Below are 20,888 nucleotides of genomic sequence, written 5' to 3'. Positions count from 1 at the left end.
GCAGATTGTTGTGACGGAACGTGATTGTGACGCGACGTGAGGTGACGGCCAGTTAAACCACTGTGGCGCCTCTTCGGCTGGTCGCGGTATCCGTCCGCCGGAGCTGGTGGCGTCAGCAGGAGTCGCCGCCACGGCAGCCGCAGCGTGCAGCGGTCGGTCGCTCCCCAGGGCACAGTGCTGGGACGGCGCGTGTGGCCGGGGCGGCTCCCGCGAGAGCGCCGCCGCCAATATCTGTCGCCGTATCGCCGCCCTAAACTCCCGTCCCGCCGCTGACTCAGGCGCTAAAGCAATTTGTGCCCGCGCCGCAAATTGTCCGCTTCTGCACAGCGCGATTCCCGCCTCGTGCTGTGTGACGTCACACGAACATTCCGCCACGAACCGTTCGCTAGACGGACTAAAGTTGTCAATTGCGATGGCCGTTCTGAAAATAATGCTCCGTATTTTTATTCAAGGAAACTACAGGAGATACATAAATCACAGCAGCCCAGATAAACAGAGCAACATTCCAGCTACAGACTGATATTTTTCCACACAGTTGTTGTGACCTAGAAAATTTTAATTTTTATTCTTCCTTTTGTGACCATAATAGCAGTCCAGGCTCCATAGGCAAACAGCCAGCCGACATTAAGAAATAGTCCACCAGGACGTAGGGACAACATAAGCGGCGGAGGTTGCCAAGCATGGCTTGTTGATCAAATGACTTCGTGTTTGACTTCCTGCCAGAAGAAGCAGCATGAATCAAATTTTCACAATGGAGGACGCAAACACCAGGGCGATAATACAGCAAGAGCGAGTGTCAGTCACGTGCGGGAAAGACTCGTGTGCAAACAGAGCAACATTTCAGCTACAGACTGTTATTTTTCCACACAGTTGTTGTGACCGTAGAAAATTTTAATTTTTATTCTTGCTTTTGTGACCATAATAAAGAGTCCAGGCTCCATACGCAAACAGCCAGCCGACATTAAGAAATAGTCCACCAGGACGTAGGGACAACATAAGCGGCGGAGGTTGCCAAGCATGGCTTGTTGATCAAATGACTTCGTGTTTGACTTCCTGCCAGAAGAAGCAGCATGAATCAAATTTTCACAATGGAGGACGCAAACACCAGGGCGATAATACAGCAAGAGCGAGTGTCAGTCACGTGCGGGAAAGACTCGTGTGCAAACAGAGCAACATTTCAGCTACAGACTGTTATTTTTCCACACAGTTGTTGTGACCGTAGAAAATTTTAATTTTTATTCTTGCTTTTGTGACCATAATAAAGAGTCCAGGCTCCATACGCAAACAGCCAGCCGACATTAAGAAATAGTCCACCAGGACGTAGGGACAACATAAGCGGCGGAGGTTGCCAAGCATGGCTTGTTGATCAAATGACTTCGTGTTTGACTTCCTGCCAGAAGAAGCAGCATGAATCAAATTTTCACAATGGAGGACGCAAACACCAGGGCGATAATACAGCAAGAGCGAGTGTCAGTCACGTGCGGGAAAGACTCGTGTGCAAACAGAGCAACATTTCAGCTACAGACTGTTATTTTTCCACACAGTTGTTGTGACCGTAGAAAATTTTAATTTTTATTCTTGCTTTTGTGACCATAATAAAGAGTCCAGGCTCCATACGCAAACAGCCAGCCGACATTAAGAAATAGTCCACCAGGACGTAGGGACAACATAAGCGGCGGAGGTTGCCAAGCATGGCTTGTTGATCAAATGACGAGGTGTTTGACTTCCTGCCAGAAGAAGCAGCATGAATCAAACTTGTGCAATGGAAGACGCAAACACCAGGGCGATAATACAGCAAGAGGGAGTGTCAGTCACGTGCGGAAAATACTCGTGTGGAACCAAATTAAGGTGTGTGCAGCTAGAGACGAAAGTGTCTTGTGGAACCGAAGGCAAATAGAAACGAGAGTGTCGTGTGGAACCATAGGCATTCTTGTGCAATCCGATCACTTAGAAATCAAATGGTCTTGTGAAACAAATTGTGTGCACCCAAGTATACAAGAAACGAAATAAAAGGCCAGGCAGCGGAATTGCTGGAGGTAGAGATTCAGATGCAGATTCAGAGCCAGTGCCGGCAGTTTGGAGATTCAGCAGCGAGACACCAGCGATGCCGAGTAGGGCCATAGCAGCCGATACAGCCTATGAAGACTTCAACTACGAGAAGACGGTGATAGACTCTGGTGGACACTCACGAACTGCAGGTCAAGTAGAATTTTTAGAGTTTCACTGGAATAGGGTTGAACAGAGGCTGTCAGTCTTTCTCTCAGCTACTTAGAGAGATTTCAGTGATAACCAAGAACAAGTGATTGCTTTGTACATGTTTCTTATAAGTATCTGCAATTACCTTTGCAGTATCAAGTCCGAATAAATACACTGAATCTTACTAAGAGGTTTATGGTCCAACACCTCGCATAAGTATATGTGAGAATAAATGTGATAGAAACCAACCAATCTTTTCTGACTATTGCAATTCTGTAACCTATTTTTCAGGAAACTTATTTCCTTCAAACCAAGGAGATACTGAAACTTCCTGGCAGATTAAAACTGTATGCCCGACCGAGACTCGAACTCGGGACCTTTGCCTTTCGCGGGCAAGTGCTCTACCAACTGAGCTACCGAAGCACGACTCACGTCCGGTACTCACAGCTTTACTTCTGCCAGTATCCGGCTCATTCTGGAAACATCCCCCAGGCTGTGGCTAAGCCATGTCTCCGCAGTATCCTTTCTTTCAGGAGTGCTAGTTCTGCAAGGTTCGCAGAAGAGCTTCTGTAAAGTTTGGAAGGTAGGAGACGGATACTGGCAGAAGTAAAGCTGTGAGTACCGGACGTGAGTCGTGCTTCGGTAGCTCAGTTGGTAGAGCACTTGCCCGCGAAAGGCAAAGGTCCCGAGTTCGAGTCTGGGTCGGGCACACAGTTTTAATCTGCCAGGAAGTTTCATATCAGCGCACACTCCGCTGTAGAGTGAAAATCTCATTCAAGGAGATACTCTCCCTCTCATCTCCGATATAAAGGTTGACAGCAATTTATAACTAATCAAGTGCCGGCCGCGGTGGTCTCGCGGTTCTAGGCGCTCAGTTCGGAACCGCACGACTGCTACGGTCGCAGGTTCGAATCCTGCCTCGGGCATGGATGTGTGTGCTGTCCTTAGGTTAGTTAGGTTTAATTAGTTCTAAGTTCTAGGCGACTGATGACCACAGATGTTAAGTCGCATAGTGCTCAGAGCCATTTGAACCACTAATCCAGTGTCGTTAACGTCCCGATTGCGCTACGCAGTTCGCAGGTACTTCATTCTGGTATAGTGAGGCTGTGCCGGGACGCAACACGGTGCGCTTCTAAAAGTCAGAACCAGCGGAGGCTAACCAGTTCATTACAGCTTTGACAACAGCTTCCGAATCTTGAAAATATTCGCCACGTAGTCCAGTTTTCAGAGGCACAAAGAGATGGAAGTCTGAAGGTGCTAAATCGGGACTGTCCAGCCGAACTTTGCAACGCGTTGCGCGGTTGCAATACTGGTCTTGAGCGAGGTGTTATCGTGTTGGAGGTGAAAGTTGGCCCTCATCCTTGGCCTTACCCTGGTTCAGATGGCTCTGAGCACTATGGACATCTGAGGTCAACAGTCACCTACTTGAACCTAACTAACCTAAGGACATAACGTACATCCATGCCCGAGGCAGGATTCGATCGTGGGACCGTAGCTGCAGCGCGGGTTCCGGACTGAAGCGCCTAGAACCGCTCGGCCACAGCAGCCGGCGACCCTATCGTGGAAATTCGGGATTTACCTTAGTGCCGTCCTGTTGCGTGGTGAATTCACTGTTTGTCCAGGCTACAGGACATCCAAAAGAACCACGCTCTGGCTATCCCAGAAGACTGTTCGCATCACTTTGCCAGCAGATGGCTGTGCCTTGAATTTCTTCTTTGACGGAGTATTCGGATGTCGCCATTCCACGGACTGTCTTTTGGATTTCGCAACGTACGCTAGTGGCTATTAAAATTGACACACCAAGAAGAAATGCAGATGATAAAAGGGCATTCATTGGACAAGTATATTGTACTGGAACTGACTTGTGATTACATTTTCACGCAATTTGGGTGCATAGATCCTGAGAAATCAGTACCCAGAACAACCACCTCTGGCCGTAATAACGGTTTTGGTACGCCTGGGCATTGAGGCAAACAGAGGTTGGATGGCGGGTACAGGTACAGCTGCCCATGCAGCTTCAACACGATACCACAGTTCATCAAGAGTAGTGACTGGCGTATTGTGACGAGCCAGTTGCTCGGCCACCATTGACCAGAGGTTTTCAGTTGGTGAGAGATCTGGAGAATGTACTGGCCAGGGTAGCAGTCGAACATTTTCTGTATCCAGAAAGGCCCGTACAGTACCTACAACATGCGGTCGTGCATTATCCTGCTGAAATGTAGTGTTGCACAGGGATCGAGTGAAGGATGGAGCCACGGGACGTAACACACCTGAAATGTAACGTCCACTGTTCAAAGTGCCGTCAATGCGAACAAGAGGTGACCGAAACGTGTAACCTATGGCACCCCATACCATCACGCCGGCTGATAGGCCAGTATGGCGATGACGAAAACACGCTTCCAATGTGCGTTCATCGCGATGTCGCCAAACACGGATGCGACCATCGTGATGCTGTAAACAGAACCTGGATTCATCCGAAAAATGACGTTTTGCCATTCGTGCACCCAGGTTCGTCGTTGAGTACACCATCGCAGGCGCTCCTGTCTGTGATGCATCGTTAAGGGTAACCGCAGCCGCGGTCTCAGAGCTGATAGTCCATGCTGTTGCAAACGTAGTCGAACTGTTCGTGCACATGGTTCTTGTCTTGCAAACGTCCCAATCTGTTGACGCAGGGATCGAGACGTGGTTGCACGATCCGTTACAGCCATGCGGATAAGATGCCTGTCATCTCGACTGCTAGTGATACGAGGCCGTTGCGATCCAGTACTGTGTTCCGTATTACCCTCCTGAACCCACCGATTCCATATTCTACCAACAGTCATTGGATCCATACCAATGCGAGCAGCAATGTCGCGATACGGTAAACCGCAATCGCGATACACTACAATCCGACCTTTATCAAAGTCGGAAACGTGACGGTACGTGTTTCTCCTCCTTACACGAGGCATTACAACAACGTTTCACCAGGCAACGCCTGTCAACTCCTGTTTGTGTATGAGAAATCGATTGGAAACTTTCCTCGTGTCAGTACGTAGTAGGTGTTGCCACCGCCGCCAACCTTGTGTGAATGCTCTGAAAAGCTAATGATTTGCATATCACAGCATCTTCCTGTCGGTTAAATTTCGCGTCTGTTGCACGTCATCTTCGTGGTGTAGCAATTTTAATGGCCAGTAGTGTAGTTGTGACACCACGTCTCATCTCCGGTGATGATGCTATTCAGAAAATTGTCACCTTCAGCTTCATATTGGTTCAGCAGCTTCCGACAGTTTTCCAATCGATGAGTTTTTTGTTCTTCTGTACTCGTCGGCTGGACTCAACGATATCCAAGATTCCAACGTTGTTTCCAAGGCATTACAGCCGACATCCAGCATTGCACACATTTCTCTGGTCGTTATCCGCTGATCAGCACGGGTTAGTTAATGGAGGCGCTCTTCATCGCGAGGTATGACAGCTGTGCATGTTCGACCGGGTCGTGGCTTGTCATGCACGCCCATTCCACTACCTTGAAAATATCCTACCGATCGCCTGATAGTGCTTTTGTATCGTCTTTATACACTTTTAGCAAGCTTCGCTGGATTTCAGTCGGCGCAGTTTCTTCAGCAGTGAGGAATTTACACCCGCGTCCATTTTGGAACACTCATCTACTGGCACCAACTATTATTATATTATTATGGAGTATTCTGCCTAGTGGCAGGTCCATGTCTTCGTACGGAGAATTTCGGATTCCACTGTTCCCTGTCTTCAGCTTCTTCCTTCAGTCTGTTTTATCTTTCATGTTCTCCAGATGTTGAATTCTTCTTCTTCTTCCTCGTCCTGCATTTCCTCTGAGTTTCCCTTCGATGTCATCATGCATGAATCCCTCGTGTCTAAGTACATATCCAATCCAGTGGGCCTTTCTTTGAAGAATTGTACGCAGAATAAATTCTCTCCGACTCTCAGCAGTACATCGTCATTTTTTATGCGATCTGTCCGCTTGATCTTTTCCATTCTCCTCCAGCACCACTTTCAAAGCTCTCCAAGTACTTTTCTTCCTTCTTTCTCATGGTCCATTCCTCTGCTCCATACAGTGCAATGCTCCAAATGCAGCACTTTATCAGTTTTTTCCTGAATGCCAAACTCAACTTGGTGGTCAGCAGAGTCCCCTTCTTGTTGAAAGCAACTTTGGGCGCGGCGATTCTTGCTCGGATTTCGTTGGCGCAGTGGGCATCCTTCGTGATAAAACTTCCCAGGTACTCGAACTGATTCACATTTTCCAGTTCCCGATTATCAACAGTTATCTTCAAGTGTTTCTCACGTTTTGATATGCCCATCACTTCTGATTTTTCGATGCTGATTTCCATGCCGTATTTTCTTCCTGTTTCCACCAAATTGTTCATCATGTATTGCAGCTGTCTCCGATTTTTGCTGAGCGCTACCAGGTCGTCTGCATACTTGATGGTGTTGATGAGACGTCTTAAGTTCCCGCATCCTTTCAGCGCTTATCTCGCCAGCATTTCTCCACACTGGTTGAGTAGACTTGGCGACAGACAGCATCCCTGTTTCACTCCCCTTCCTATTTCCACCCTGTTCGTTTCTCCATAGTTCAATCGCACCTTTTCCCAGGTACAAGTTCCTTATAAGTCTCCGATCTCTGCAGTTGATTCCCCTTTAGGATGTTCATCAATATATTCCAATTGACTCTGACGCAGACTAGCGCAGAACAACGGAACCACCTGCAAATGAAAGATGGAGGGCCAAGTATTGGCACTACACCAACGACATCTGGCGTGCACACCCAAAGTCAGCACAAAAAAATTGGAGGCCTTACTATGGCAACGACCCTCCTACTTCTACACCTACATCTGCAAACGGTAAGGCACCTTATGGTGTGTGGCACAGAATGTGTACTGTTGTCAGTCTCCTCGATTTGCGAACAGTTAGCGGGAAGAACTATTGTCGGTAATCCCCTGTGTACGTTCGAATCTCTCGATTTTATCTTCATGCTCTTTTTGCCGTATGGAATGTCAGAAGCTTGAACGTGGTAGAGAAACTAGAAAATCTGAAAAGGGAAATGCAAAGGCTCAATCTAGATATAGTAGGGGTCAGTGATGTGAAGTGGAAGGAAGACAAGGATTTCTGGTCAGATGAGTATCGGGTAATATCAACAGCACCAGAAAATGGTATAACAGGTGTAGGATTCGTTATGGATAGGAAGGTAGGGCAGAGGGTGTGTTACTGTGAACAGTTCAGTGACCGGGTTGTTCTAATCAGAATCGACAGCAGAGCAACACCGACAACGATAGTTCAGGTATACATGCCTACGTCGCAAGCTGAAGATGAACAGATAGAGAAAGTGTATGAGGATATTGAAAGGGTAATGCAGTATGTAAAGGGGGACGAAAATCTAATAGTCATGGGCGACTGGAATGCAGTTGTAGGGGAAGGAGTAGAAGAAAAGGTTACAGGAGAATATGGGCTTGGGACAAGGAATGAAAGAGGATAGAGGAGAAAGACTAATTGAGTTTTGTAACAAGTTTCAGCTAGTAATAGCGAATACCCTGTTCAAGAATCACAAGAGGAGGAGGTATACTTGGAAAAGGCCGGGAGATACGGGAAGATTTCAAGTAGATTACATCATGGTCAGAGAGAGATTCCGAAATCAGATATTGAAGGCGTACGCAGGAGCAGATATAGAATCAGATCACAATATAGTAGTGATGAAGAGTAGGCTGAAGTTCAAGACATTAGTTAGGAAGAATCAATACGCAAAGAAGTGGGATACGGAAGTTCTAAGGAATGATGAGATACGTTTGAAGTTCTCTAACTGTATAGACGCAGCAATAAGGAATCTCTCGATTTTATCTCCATGCTCTTTTTGCCGTATGTATATGGGAGGAAGCAATCTACTAAATCTACTAGTTGACTCTCTCCGAACTTTCACCGAGATGCAGAACGCCTCCCTTGCAGCGTATGCCACTGCAGTTGGCTGTTCATCGCTGTGACGCTTCCGCGCTTACTGAATAAACATGTAAAGAAATGTGCTGCTCTTCTCTGGATCTTCTCTGTTTCCTCTTATCAGTCCCATCTGGCACGGATCACATACTCATTACAAATATTTAAATATTTTTTGAAGGAGTGTTCTGTATGTTACTCCCATGCTTAATGGAGTACATTTGGTGAGGATTCTTGCACTGAATCTGAACCTTACTCGCGATTAATTGTATATTGTCTTTCCATATCAAATCACTCCGTACACACATTCCTATAGGTATTTTATGGAAGTAGGTGCTTCCAGTGATTTTTGTTTCAAAAGTCCTACGACAGAGTCCTGTCTGTGTACAAAATACTCTCAACGAGTAATGTACCACATTTTTTTCTGAAAGCATGTAATGCATATGTGCATTGCCTTCACGTGTTTAAGCCAAGTATTGCTCACATTTATGAGCTCGGGAATGCTCAGTACCAGCCAGGCTACATGTTCATTTGACAATTACGCGTCAGCAAGGAGCATTAGGGATGAAATCATAGGAGGCAATGTTGGGCAACTTTAGTAGGGACAAGATCAGACTATTTGGGAGTAGGATCTTACAATCTGAGACAATGTTCGGAGACAAACCTCCGTCACAATGTCCGCCAACGTGACGTCAGATCCGGCTAGCAACATCGATCTGAACGGCCATTCGCTGAAGGTTTGGAGATATAGACATATGCAGGAAACGAGAGAAGTGTCCTTATTGGCTGAGGGAGAAAAGGGGGGGGGGGAGCCTCTCTTGTCCTTCGGGAAGACAGGGCGAGTTAACAACTCAAAACGCACGGTCGAGTAACCGGGGCGGCTCTTAAAGAACGGTCGCGAGTGCATATTTCAGGTGTTAAACAAGATATAAAGTGAAGTTATTAGTTATACACTCCTGGAAATAGAAAAAAAGAACACATTGACACCGGTGTGTCAGACCCACCGTACTTGCTCCGGACACTGCGAGAGGGCTGTACAAGCAATGATCACACGCACGGCACAGCGGACACTCCAGGAACCGCTGTGTTGGCCGTCGAATGGCGCTAGCTGCGCAGCATTTGTGCACCGCCGCCGTCAGTGTCAGACAGTTTGCCGTGGCATACGTAGCTCCGTCGCAGTCTTTAACACTGGTAGCATGCCGCGACAGCGTGGACGTGAACCGTATGTGCAGTTGATGGACTTTGAGCGAGGGCGTATAGTGGGCATGCGGGAGGCCGGGTGGACGTACCGCCGAATTGCTCAACACGTGGGGCGTGAGGTCTCCACAGTACATCGATGTTGTCGCCAGTGGTCGGCGGAAGGTGCACGTGCCCGTCGACCTGGGACAGGACCGCAGCGACGCACGGATGCACGCCAAGACCGTAGGATCCTACGCAGTGCCGTAGGGGACCGCACCGCCACTTCCCAGCAAATTAGGGACACTGTTGCTCCTGGGGTATCGGCGAGGACCATTCGCAACCGTCTCCATGAAGCTGGGCTACGGTCCCGCACACCGTTAGGCCGTCTTCCGCTCACGCCCCAACATCGTGCAGCCCGCCTCCAGTGGTGTCGCGACAGGCGTGAATGGAGGGACGAATGGAGACGTGTCGTCTTCAGCGATGAGAGTCGCTTCTGCCTTGGTGCCAATGATGGTCGTATGCGTGTTTGGCGCCGTGCAGGTGAGCGCCACAATCAGGACTGCATACGACCGAGGCACACAGAGCCAACACCCGGCATCATGGTGTGGGGAGCGATCTCCTACACTGGCCGTACACCTCTGGTGATCGTCGAGGGGACACTGAATAGTGCACGGTACATCCAAACCGTCATCGAACCCATCGTTCTACCATTCCTAGACCGGCAAGGGAACTTGCTGTTCCAACTGGACAATGCTCGTCCGCATGTATCCCGTGCCACCCAACGTGCTCTAGAAGGTGTAAGTCAACTACCCTGGCCAGCAAGATCTCCGGATCTGTCCCCCATTGAGCATGTTTGGGACTGGATGAAGCGTCGTCTCACGCGGTGTGCACGTCCAGCACGAACGCTGGTCCAACTGAGGCGCCAGGTGGAAATGGCATGGCAAGCCGTTCCACAGGACTACATCCAGCATCTCTACGATCGTCTCCATGGGAGAATAGCAGCCTGCATTGCTGCGAAAGGTGGATATACACTGTACTAGTGCCGACATTGTGCATGCTCTGTTGCCTGTGTGTATGTGCCTGTGGTTCTGTCAGTGTGATCATGTGATGTATCTGACCCCAGGAATGTGTCAATAAAGTTTCCCCTTCCTGGGACAATGAATTCACGGTGTTCTTATTTCAATTTCCAGGAGTGTAAGAACGCCTCGTGTCGTGGGCAGTGTCTATCATTATGTAAAGTTAGAAAACTGTGTAAAGGGTCGAATATAACGGCGTAGTCCAGAGCCGCTATATTGCAATTGCTGATTCTGTGACATGTGTGACAAAGCAATTTCGGTATTAAAACAGGTATATCACAAACGTTGTTGACAATTAACAACTGGCATCGCTAAACACTGCACTTCAGCAGGATCACATGGAACCTGGCGACTGAGCGCTACAACTGTGCTACGAGCGACTTACCGAAGCAGCAAGACACCAGGTCAGTGATACCGCCCAGAGAAGCACTTCCTTCTCTCTACAATGCCAATGACGGTATTGTAAGCAGGTTGGTTTAATTCAGGATTGCTGTACACGTTACAAAACCGTATATTTTTCAATATAATCTCCGTTCAATGCGACGGTCTTAGGCCACCTCACTGACAGGGCCTGTCTGCTCTACTGGTAGATGTCGGAGTCAACGTCTTGCTGCATCGGTAACATCCCCGTCGTCCATACACTGCTGGCGTCCGGTTGAGCAGCGAGGTGTTTTACTATGATCAGCGGATCGCCTCGAATGAGACTGGCTGCACGTTCCAACATTGCAGGAGTCAGAGCTTTGTATGGCCGGTCGGCACGCAGATCGGAGAGGTTTGGCGTGTTCTAGTGGTATCAAGGAAAACGCCTCGCCCAACGACTCACCGTGCTTTTGTTCGCTGCCTGGTCGCCGCGGATATACCGTGGATGAATATCTGCGATGCTCTGGTTTTCCACCAAAAGAAACTCAGTTACAATTCTCTGCCTGGGACGCACCTCCGTTACAGACGCCATTTTGAAGGCTACGAATAGCACCGTCATCCATCGGAGCTTCATGAAACTATATGGGCTTGAAGCAGGAATATTCCACGATATCTCACAGCAGATTTCGCATTTTTTCAACCGAAATTGGCTGAGAAAAAATGTTACATTAGTTATTGAACGTCTCTCGCATTCACAGCACATAACATTGTCTTATTCCGGCTGGTGTGGCCGAGCGGTTCTAGGCGCTACAGTCTGGAACCGCGCGACCGCTACGGTCGCAGGTTCGAATCCTGCCTCGGGCATGGATGTGTGTGATGTCCTTAGGTTAGTTAGGTTTTAGTAGTTCTAAGTTCTAGGGGACTGATGACCTCAGATGTTAAGTCCCATAGCGCTCAGAGCCATTTGAACCACTTTTGAAACACATGTCGAACACGTAACATACATTGCAGCAAGGAAAAAGCGTTTGTTATTTACGAAACGAAATAATCATTAGTTGTTTTGCGGGTCGTGAGTCGTGCTTGGGTAGCTCAGTTGGTAGAGCACTTGCCGGTGAAAAGCAAAGGTCCCGAGCTGGAGTCTCGGTCTGGCATACAGTTTTAATCTGCCAGGAAGTTTCAATACTTGTAGATACTTCCGAAATGACATATTATGACATACCAGCAAATTAATTTCGGCTTAACTTCTTTAGGTCTGTATAGAATATTGTAAATGTTAATGTGTTCCATGTCCGTGTAATTCTCATTTCAAATGCTATTAAATTCCGTTTAGAAACGTTCATCGATCCATTGTGAAAATGTATACGTAAATAGATTTTGGATAGTAAAATTTTCACTCTGGAGCGGAGTGGACGCTGATTTTGAAACTTCCTGGCAAATTAAAACTGTGTACGGACCGAGACTCGAACTCGGGATCTTTGCCTTCCGCGGGCAAGTGCTCCACCAACGTAGCTACCCAAGCACGACTCACGACCTGTCCTCACAATTTTACCTCCGCCACTTCCGCACTCAGTTTTAATCTTCCAGGAAGTTTCAGATTTTGCATACTTATCATGCGATAAAATACGTGATTTTTTACGAGCTATCGTTTGACAAAAAAAAAAAAAGTTTCGATTTCTTAAACCGCTTACTAGATTTTGGGCTGATTCGATCACAGGTAGATGCCGTGTTTCTTGACTTCCGCAAGGCGTTTGACACAGTTCCCCACAGTCGTTTAATGAACAAAGTAAGAGCATACGGACTATCAGATCAATCGTGTGATTGGATTGAGGAGTTCCTAGATAACAGAACGCAGCATGTCATTCTCAATGGAGAGAAGTCTTCCGAAGTAAGAGTGATTTCAGGTGTGCCGCAGGGGAGTGTCATAGGACCGTTGCTATTCACAATATACATAAATGACCTGGTGGATGACATCGGAAGTTCACTGAGGCTTTTTGCAGATGATGGTGTGGTGTATCGAGAGGTTGCAACAATGGAAAATTGTACTGAAATGCAGGAGGATCTGCAGCGAATTGACGCATTGTGCACGGAATGGCAATTGAATCTCAATGTAGACAAGTGTAATGTGATGCGAATACATAGAAAGATAGGTCCCGTATCATTTAGCTACAAAATATCAGGTCAGCAACTGGAAGCAGTTAATTCCATAAATTATCTGGGAGTACTCATTAGGAGTGATTTAAAATGGAATGATCATATAAAGTTGATCGTCGGTAAAGCAGATGCCAGACTGAGATTCATTGGAAGAATCCTAAGGAAATGCAATCCGACAACAAAGGAAGTAGGTTACAGTACGCTTGTTCGCCCAATGCTTGAATACTGCTCAGCAGTGTGGGATCCGCACCAGGTAGGGTTGATAGAAGAGATAGAGAAGATCCAACGGAGAGCAGCGCGCTTCGTTACAGGATCATTTAGTAATCGCGAAAGCGTTACGGAGATGATAGATAAACTCCAGTGGAAGACTCTGCAGGAGAGACGCCCAGTAGCTCGGTACGGGCTTTTGTTGAAGTTTCGAGAACATACCTTCACCGAAGAGTCGAGCAGTGTATTGCTCCCTCCTACGTATATCTCGCGAAGAGACCATGAGGATAAAATCAGAGAGATTAGAACCCACACAGAAGCATACCGACAATCCTTCTTTCCACGTACAATACGAGACTGGAATAGAAGGGAGAACCGATAGAGGTACTCAGGGTACCCACCGCCACACACCGTCAGGTGGCTTGCGGAGTATGGATATAGATGTAGATGTAGACATGGTTTCCGCCGACCAGAGGCACTGTTCTGTACCGTTCATACCGATCGGTGTAGAACGTTAGTCTCGGTAGTGGCGTAATTTTCGGTTCTTTATCGAAATATCCTATTGAGTAAGCTTCTGATACCTCTTTCCGAACGGTCCTCTGACCGATTTTACGACAATTGTACCGAGAGGTTATGGATTTCGGCGTGGCCCTGAAGATCGGTGAGCTGTGGTTTATGTACACCTATAATTTGTTATTTTAAACATATTTAGCGGTTTTAGCTTTGGATTTAGTGATTCTGTTACCAAAGAATCACCATAGGACGCCTCCGGTTGGAAAGTTAGCTCATAATACACTATTTTCCTTTGTTAGAAATATGGCTAGGTTAGGTTGTTACTCTGAAGGATTGCATATAAAAAAGTTTTCGGTTAATATTCTCTCAAAATAGGTGTTATTTTTACGCAAATAAGAGTTTAAAGATGATCAAATATCAAGACATAGGCTTTGGTTAGGCCTACATGAGTGTGAACTGACGTTAATAGTGCCTTTGTCTACTTTTTCCCACAAATGGTTTAGTTAGTAATGATCGAAACGTGTTTACAACTTTCAAGTAACAATGGAAAGCAATTATGTGAAGCCTCAAATGGGAAACCTTCGAAACTATCACGCATTTATGACTTACGCAGCACCGTTAGGCAACAAAGTCAGCCTACATTCCTCTACACAATACTACAAGAATTGAGCACTGCATATCTGTTGCTTGGCGTGGCCAAGTGGTTAGCGCATGGGTGGATGCAATAAAAAAAAATTTCCTCTTCATATATGCAACACGTTTTGAGACATTGTTATTCGTGTAAGTTATGATTTTTCTGTAATATTCGTTATTACTGACATGTAAGAGCGCAATTCCTCAGTAATGATTTCGTGAAGTCTGTGTGTTTAAAATACGAAATATGAAACTGCTGTGAGTGAAACAACCGACAGTGACCTTTATATTCTTTTCTTGTCAGAAATAATTCAACATTTTTCCGAATATGTAGCGATTTCCGAGTATGTTGTTAGACAGGAATCTAAGAGCACAACTAAAATTACTGGTAATGTAAGTAGCAGCAGCCATCTTCGTAATCTTGCTTGTCACAAGTATTTATCTGCGATCGAATCGTCAACAACAGTAGACAGAGATGAAAGATCTCCGTCGTAATATTTTTAGACTGTAGCACCATATACGAAACATTTTCATTCATGAGATGCATGTTATACACTTCGACGAATTGCAGCGGCTCTCGAAAAGGCGTTTTTTCAATTTTAGTTTTTAAGACCCATATCGTTTTTAAGACCCAAATCGTTGACGTATCATATAGGAAAGTGAGCTACTTAATTATTTGGGTCTCTAGAAGCGTGTCGTAACCATATTCTGTTTATCTTCTTATTCTTTGAAACTCTCAGAATTAATTTTTCGGGTGTTTTTATAGATGTATGAGTACAATGTGGTACTACAGACTATTCCTAACTCATTTGCCGAAACGTAAAATCCAAGACACTATGTCAGTGTCAATGAGAATAAGATGACATAATGCGGCATTTACGGTAATCTGCAGAATACAGTCAACTACGCTATCGTTATTATGCATGCATGGAAGCCAGCCTGAGTGGCCGAGCGGTTCTAGCCGCTACAGCCTGGAAACGCGCGACCACTACGGTAACAGGTTCGAATCCTGCCTCGGGCATAGATGTGTGTGATGTCCTTAGGTTAGTTAGGTTTAAGTAGTTCTAGGGGACTGATGACCTCAGAAGTTGCGCATTGGTTAGACACTGGACTCGCATTCGGGAGGACGACGGTTCAATCCCGCGTCCGGCCATCCTGATTTAGGTTTTCCGTGATTTCCCTCAATCACTCCAGGTGAATCTCGGGATGGTTCCTCTGAAAGGGCACGGCCGACTTCCTTCCCCATCCTTCCGTAATCCGATGAGACCGATGACCACGCTGTCTGGTCTCCTTCCCCAAACCAACCGACCAACCAACCTCAGAAGTTTTTTGCATGCATGGAAATATGCGGTCAGAGAAACTAAAAATTTCTATGTATTTCAGCTGAGAATCATGGAAATGGATATCCTGCGCCTGATACTGTTAAAGGGGAGACAAGGGCGATGAAAGTCAGCACGATGGAATGCGGCGTCATGCGTTATGGCAATCTTCGTTACTTGGAAGAATAGCGCACCTGTGTCGTCTGCTAGCCCCTTTGTGTTCGTGGCGGAGATCTGCGGCCGCTTGCTTTTGATTGGTTTGCGCGACACACAGCGACAACAGTGCTTCGGTTCTCTAGACCCGAACGGTATCGCTACCGAAATGCATACTGAATAATGCAGGGACTCTAATTCGAGTACTAGACCGTTCGGTGCTCTTGGGTACCGAAACAATCGGCTACAATGTCGGAAAGACAGAATAAGCACACAGGGCGAAGTATCGGTCGCATCGCAAGCGACCCGCGCGCGGCCATGGCGCAGCCCGTCCGCTCACATCTCATCCAACATCTCGAGAGCGGTGGCAGCTATCGTTCTGCCCTCAATTTTAAAAACAATCTCGATATGTTGGCTGAATTTCACACGCAATAATGAGACACTTAAAGTAGTAAAGGAGTTTTGCTATTTAGGAAGTAAAATAACTGATGATGGTCGAAGTAGAGAGGATATAAAATGTAGACTGGCAATGGCAAGGAAAGCGTTTCTGAAGAAGAGAAATTTGTTAACATCGAATATAGATTTAAGTGTCAGGAAGTCATTTCTGAAAATATTTGTTTGGAGTGTAGCCATGTATGGAAGTGAAACATGGACGATAACTAGTTTGGACAAGAAGAGAATAGAAGCTTTCGAAATGTGGTGCTACAGAAGAATACTGAAGATAAGGTGGATAGATCACGTAACTAATGAGGAGGTATTGAATAGGATTGGAGAGAAGAGAAGTTTGTGGCACAACTTGACTAGAAGAAGGGATCGGTTGGTAGGACATGTTTTGAGGCATCAAGGGATCACAAATTTAGCGTTGGAGGGCAGCGTGGAGGGTAAAAATCGTAGAGGGAGACCGAGAGATGAGTACACTAAGCAGATTCAGAAGGATGTAGGTTGTAGTAGGTACTGGGAGATGAAGCAGCTTGCACAGGATAGAGTAGCATGGAGAGCTGCATCAAACCAGTCTCAGGACTGAAGACAACAACAACAACAACAACAATGTATTACCTAAAATGAACTATATGCAAAGTGTACGCAGTACGTTTTTACCTCTGCACGCTGAACATAATTTCGTGTAATGGTTTACTTATAAGTTATATAGCAAGTATTCATGACGAATAACGAAAAGAAATACAGCCCTTTACCGAGCGAAGATACCAGGCTGTAAGATACAGAAGAATCAAATTTTTTCACCAAGTAGTTTCCGTGAAATGGGAGGATAAGTATTTCATGGCTGCTGCAGCGCGATCGCTTCGGCGAAAGTTCGGATAGCTGGGGGTCGTGTTGCTGACGTCACGCTCGGCGCCTTCTGTGATTGGCGGCGCGGACCTGCAGCGCGACACGCGGCAGAGCCGGCTTTGCCGCGCCGCTGACGGCATTTCCATGGCCACCAAGGCTGTGCCGCGCGGTTTTGCCGCTCCTAGCGCTCAGTGCGGCCCATCTCGTTTAAGTTCGCTGCTGTTTCTGTAGCAAGGCGAGTCGCGTGGTACCCGGGCTACAAGCGAGCGGCGTCCGCTGTGGCCGTAGCCTTAAGCCGGCGGCACACGGACCGTGCATCCGAACGTTGGACATTGAGCGCGCCGAGTTTCTGACGTCATAGCGTGGAATAGCACGTTCGGGAGTCTTTTCGAACGTGCAGAGCAATATCTCGCGTGTCAGATATTCTGAGCATGCATCTGAGCGTTGACCAATGAGATGGCACAACGCCATCTACGTGACACGCACACTGTCTTCCTTCAGTACAGAGGTGTGAGGCGCCATATTGGCATTCATTTCAAGCCTATACGTATATATGCCGTGTCTGAGCACCAGCAAATTGAGAATCAATGGAAAACTCGTTGTTAGTTGCGTGATTCGTTTCAATAAAATAATGAGAAGCATCATATTCATGGCAAAAGAATTATTGTAACTCGTGTATTATGAGAATAGGCTATTTGAAGGCTGCTACACACTGAGGATCCACCCAAATCGCATTGTTCTTGGTATAATTAGTTATAATTAAATTTCAATTAGTAACACAATTATGTAAAATTAACGTTTATAGCAAGAGGTAACACGATATGACCAGATACAAAAAAACGTCTTGTTGGTTTAGCGTAATGAGTAGCCTCTCTGAACAATAATGAGTTTTTGTTGGGGACAGTGCTTCGCGTCTTAACACTTCCAAATTTTTTTCTTAACATTCGCGTTTTTATTAGGTTCTAATACTTTATTATTAGTTTAATTTTTGTTATGTAAATATAAGTTCACCTTTTTTGAGAGGTGACTTTGTTCCATTGACTTAACCTACAGGACAGCTTTGCTGCTTTTTCTTTTACACTTCGTAATCACAAGTTGCAAATATTCTGCTACTGCGTAGGAACAGTGATCAAGTAAGACTTACCTTGGGGTTTTACTAAAATGAGGGAATGATGAAATAATGTTTATCTTATGAGGAGAAGTATTCCAAATTTGTAGCGCTCTGTTTGTAATGGAATATTCCTGCGCGGTGTGGGATCCTTACCAGGTGGGATTGACGGAGGACATCGAAAGGGTGCAAAAAAGGGCAGCTCGTTTTGTATTATCACGTTATAGGGGAGAGAGTGTGGCAGATATGATACACGAGTTGGGATGGAAGTCATTACAGCTTAGACGTTTTTCGTCGCGGCGAGACCTTTTTACGAAATTTCAGTCACCAACTTTCTCTTCCGAATGCGAAAATATTTTGTTGAGCCCAACCTACATAGGTAGGAATGATCATCAAAATAAAATAAGAGAAATCAGAGCTCGAACAGAAAGGTTTAGGTGTTCGTTTTTCCCGCTCGCTGTTCGGGAGTGGAATAGTAGAGAGATAGTATGATTGTGGTTCGATGAACCCTCTGCCAAGCACTTAAATGTGAATTGCAGAGTAGTCATGTAGATGTAGATGTTATAACTCATGCGCTCTCTCTCTCTATCTCCCCCCTCTCTCTCTCCCTCTCTCTCCCCCCTCTCTCTATCTGCCCCCTCTCTATCTCCCCCCCCCCCCTCTCTCTCTCTCTCTCTCTCTCTCTCTCTCTCTCTCTCTCTCTCTCTCTCTCTCTCTCTCTCTCTCTCTCTCTCTCTGCTTCTGAATGCTGTGCAGACAGGAAGAGGGAGGTTGGATACTTTGACCTTGCCCTGTGCTTCCACGTGCATCACCATACGTCCACAGATATTACAATTGTCGCTAAATTTTCTACACACGCTCAAAGAGGTGAAACTGGAAGAACTGCTATTGCCTGTTGTGGAGGAGGTCATCAGAGACGGAGCGCAAGCTTCGGGTTAGGGAAGGATGCGGAAGGAAATCGGCCGTGCCCTGTCACAGGAACCATCCCGGCATTTGCCTGAAGCGATTTAGGGATATCACGGAAAACCTAAATCAGGATCGCCGGAGACGGGATTGAACCGTCGTCCTCCCGAATGCGAGTCCAGTGTGCTAACGACTGCGCCACCTGTTGTGCCACACGGTAAAGTGAAGGTGAGATACCCACCCTCCCCTAAAGTATGCTCGGCAGTCCAGATGCATTTGGGAGGCAGCATATATTTTAAAATCTTGTTTTATGAAACCCACTCTTCTGGAGTTAATGAGCAGTGGCACTTTTCTTGTCGTGGGCGATGGAGTGATTGTGCGTTTTAACAGAGCTAACGTGGGAATTTTAGGCGCGTCCGTTGAGTAAAGTATGTGATTTGGTTCAGATGGTTCAAATGGCTCCGAGCACTTTGGGAATTAACATCTGTGTCATCAGTCCCCTAGAACTTAGAACTACTTAAACCTAACTGACCTAAGGACATCACACAACACCCAATCATGACGAGGGAGAGAAAACCCCTGACCCCGCCGGGAATCGAACCCGGGCGCGGGAAGCGGGAACGCTACCGCACGACCACGAGCTGTGGACCAGTGTGATTTGCGAACTATAAACATCCCTCAACTGCCGCTGGAGTGAGTTGCGATCGCGTACACCACGTTGGGTCCCACGTACCGTGTGCACGAGTCGCATCGATCGTGAGCGTTCAGCAGCACGTTCAACTTGGCTCGCTCAACGTCAACGTTCGAGAGCGCGGTCCGTGTGCCGACGGCTTTAGCAAGGCGAGTCGCGCGGTACTCGGTCGTTACTACCAGAGAATGGGGCATCCCACGGCTCGGTCAGCAGCGACCGACTCTCCGGGAAGCGAAAGGGGCGGAGCCCGGCGGCGTATTCAGCGCGGTGCTGGGGGACCGGCCGTCGCGAGAACGGTGCCGACGACGCACTGTTTGTACAGCGGCCGCCGCGGACGAAGGCGGTGATTTCTTCCGCAGAGGGCCGGCGACAGAGAGCAATAACTGTCAGTGGGGGTGCGTAATAAAGTCGCCGCGTGGCGGGGGCGGCCCCCGGCCGGTCTGTAATCTCGTTAGGCGGCGCGGACGGCGAGGGGAGTCCCGCACCGGAATAACTGCACGCGGCGCCGACATCGCCCCGTCTGTCTGCGTCTGCGTCTCCATCTGTCTCGTCTTGTTTGTCTCGCGCTGCATTCCGGGAGACCGTGCGCTCTGTGAAATACAGGCTGTATGAAAAAGAACCGTCCTATTGGACACGTCTATACAGGGTGACACAAAAAGGTACGGCCAAACTTTCAGGAAACATTCCTCACACACAAAGAAAGAAAATATGTTATGTGGACATGTGTCCGCAAACGCTTAATTTCCATGTTAGAGCTCTTTTTAGTTTCGTCAGTATGTACTTAAGTCCCCGATTCACCGCCAGTTGGCCCAATTGAAGGAAGGTAATGTTGACTTCGGTGCTTGTGTTGACATGCGACTCATTGCTCTACAGTACTGGCATCAAGCTCATCAGTACGTAGCATCAACAGGTTAGTGTTCATCACGAACGTGGTTTTGCAGTCAGTGCAATGTTTACAAATGCGGTGTAGGCAGATGTCCATTTGACGTATGGATTAGCACGGGGCAATAGCCTTGGCGCGGTACGTTGGCATCGAGACAGATTTCCAGAACGAAGGTGTCCCGACACGAAGACGTTCGAAGCAATTGATCGGCGTCTTAGGGAGCACGGAACATTCCAGCCTATGACTCGCGACTGGGGAAGACCTAGAACGACGAGAACACCTGCAATGGACGAGGCAA

General features: G+C 47.1%; 1 protein-coding gene and 1 non-coding gene across 5 annotated transcripts in view; one reads left to right on the top strand and one right to left on the bottom strand.

Moving 5' to 3' along the window:
* Positions 1-20,888, top strand: part of LOC126293451 (uncharacterized) — a 693,872-nt gene that overhangs the window by 258,814 nt on the left and 414,170 nt on the right. The window lies entirely within an intron of this gene.
* On the bottom strand, positions 2,546-2,620 carry Trnas-cga (transfer RNA serine (anticodon CGA)). Its single transcript has one exon. It is a non-coding gene; the product is annotated as a tRNA-Ser (tRNA).

Source organism: Schistocerca gregaria, chromosome 10 (assembly GCF_023897955.1).
Source record: "Schistocerca gregaria isolate iqSchGreg1 chromosome 10, iqSchGreg1.2, whole genome shotgun sequence".
NCBI classification, from domain to species: domain Eukaryota; kingdom Metazoa; phylum Arthropoda; class Insecta; order Orthoptera; family Acrididae; genus Schistocerca; species Schistocerca gregaria.
Note: the sequence above shows the minus strand (reverse complement) of the source record. Positions and strands in the feature narration are given on the sequence as shown.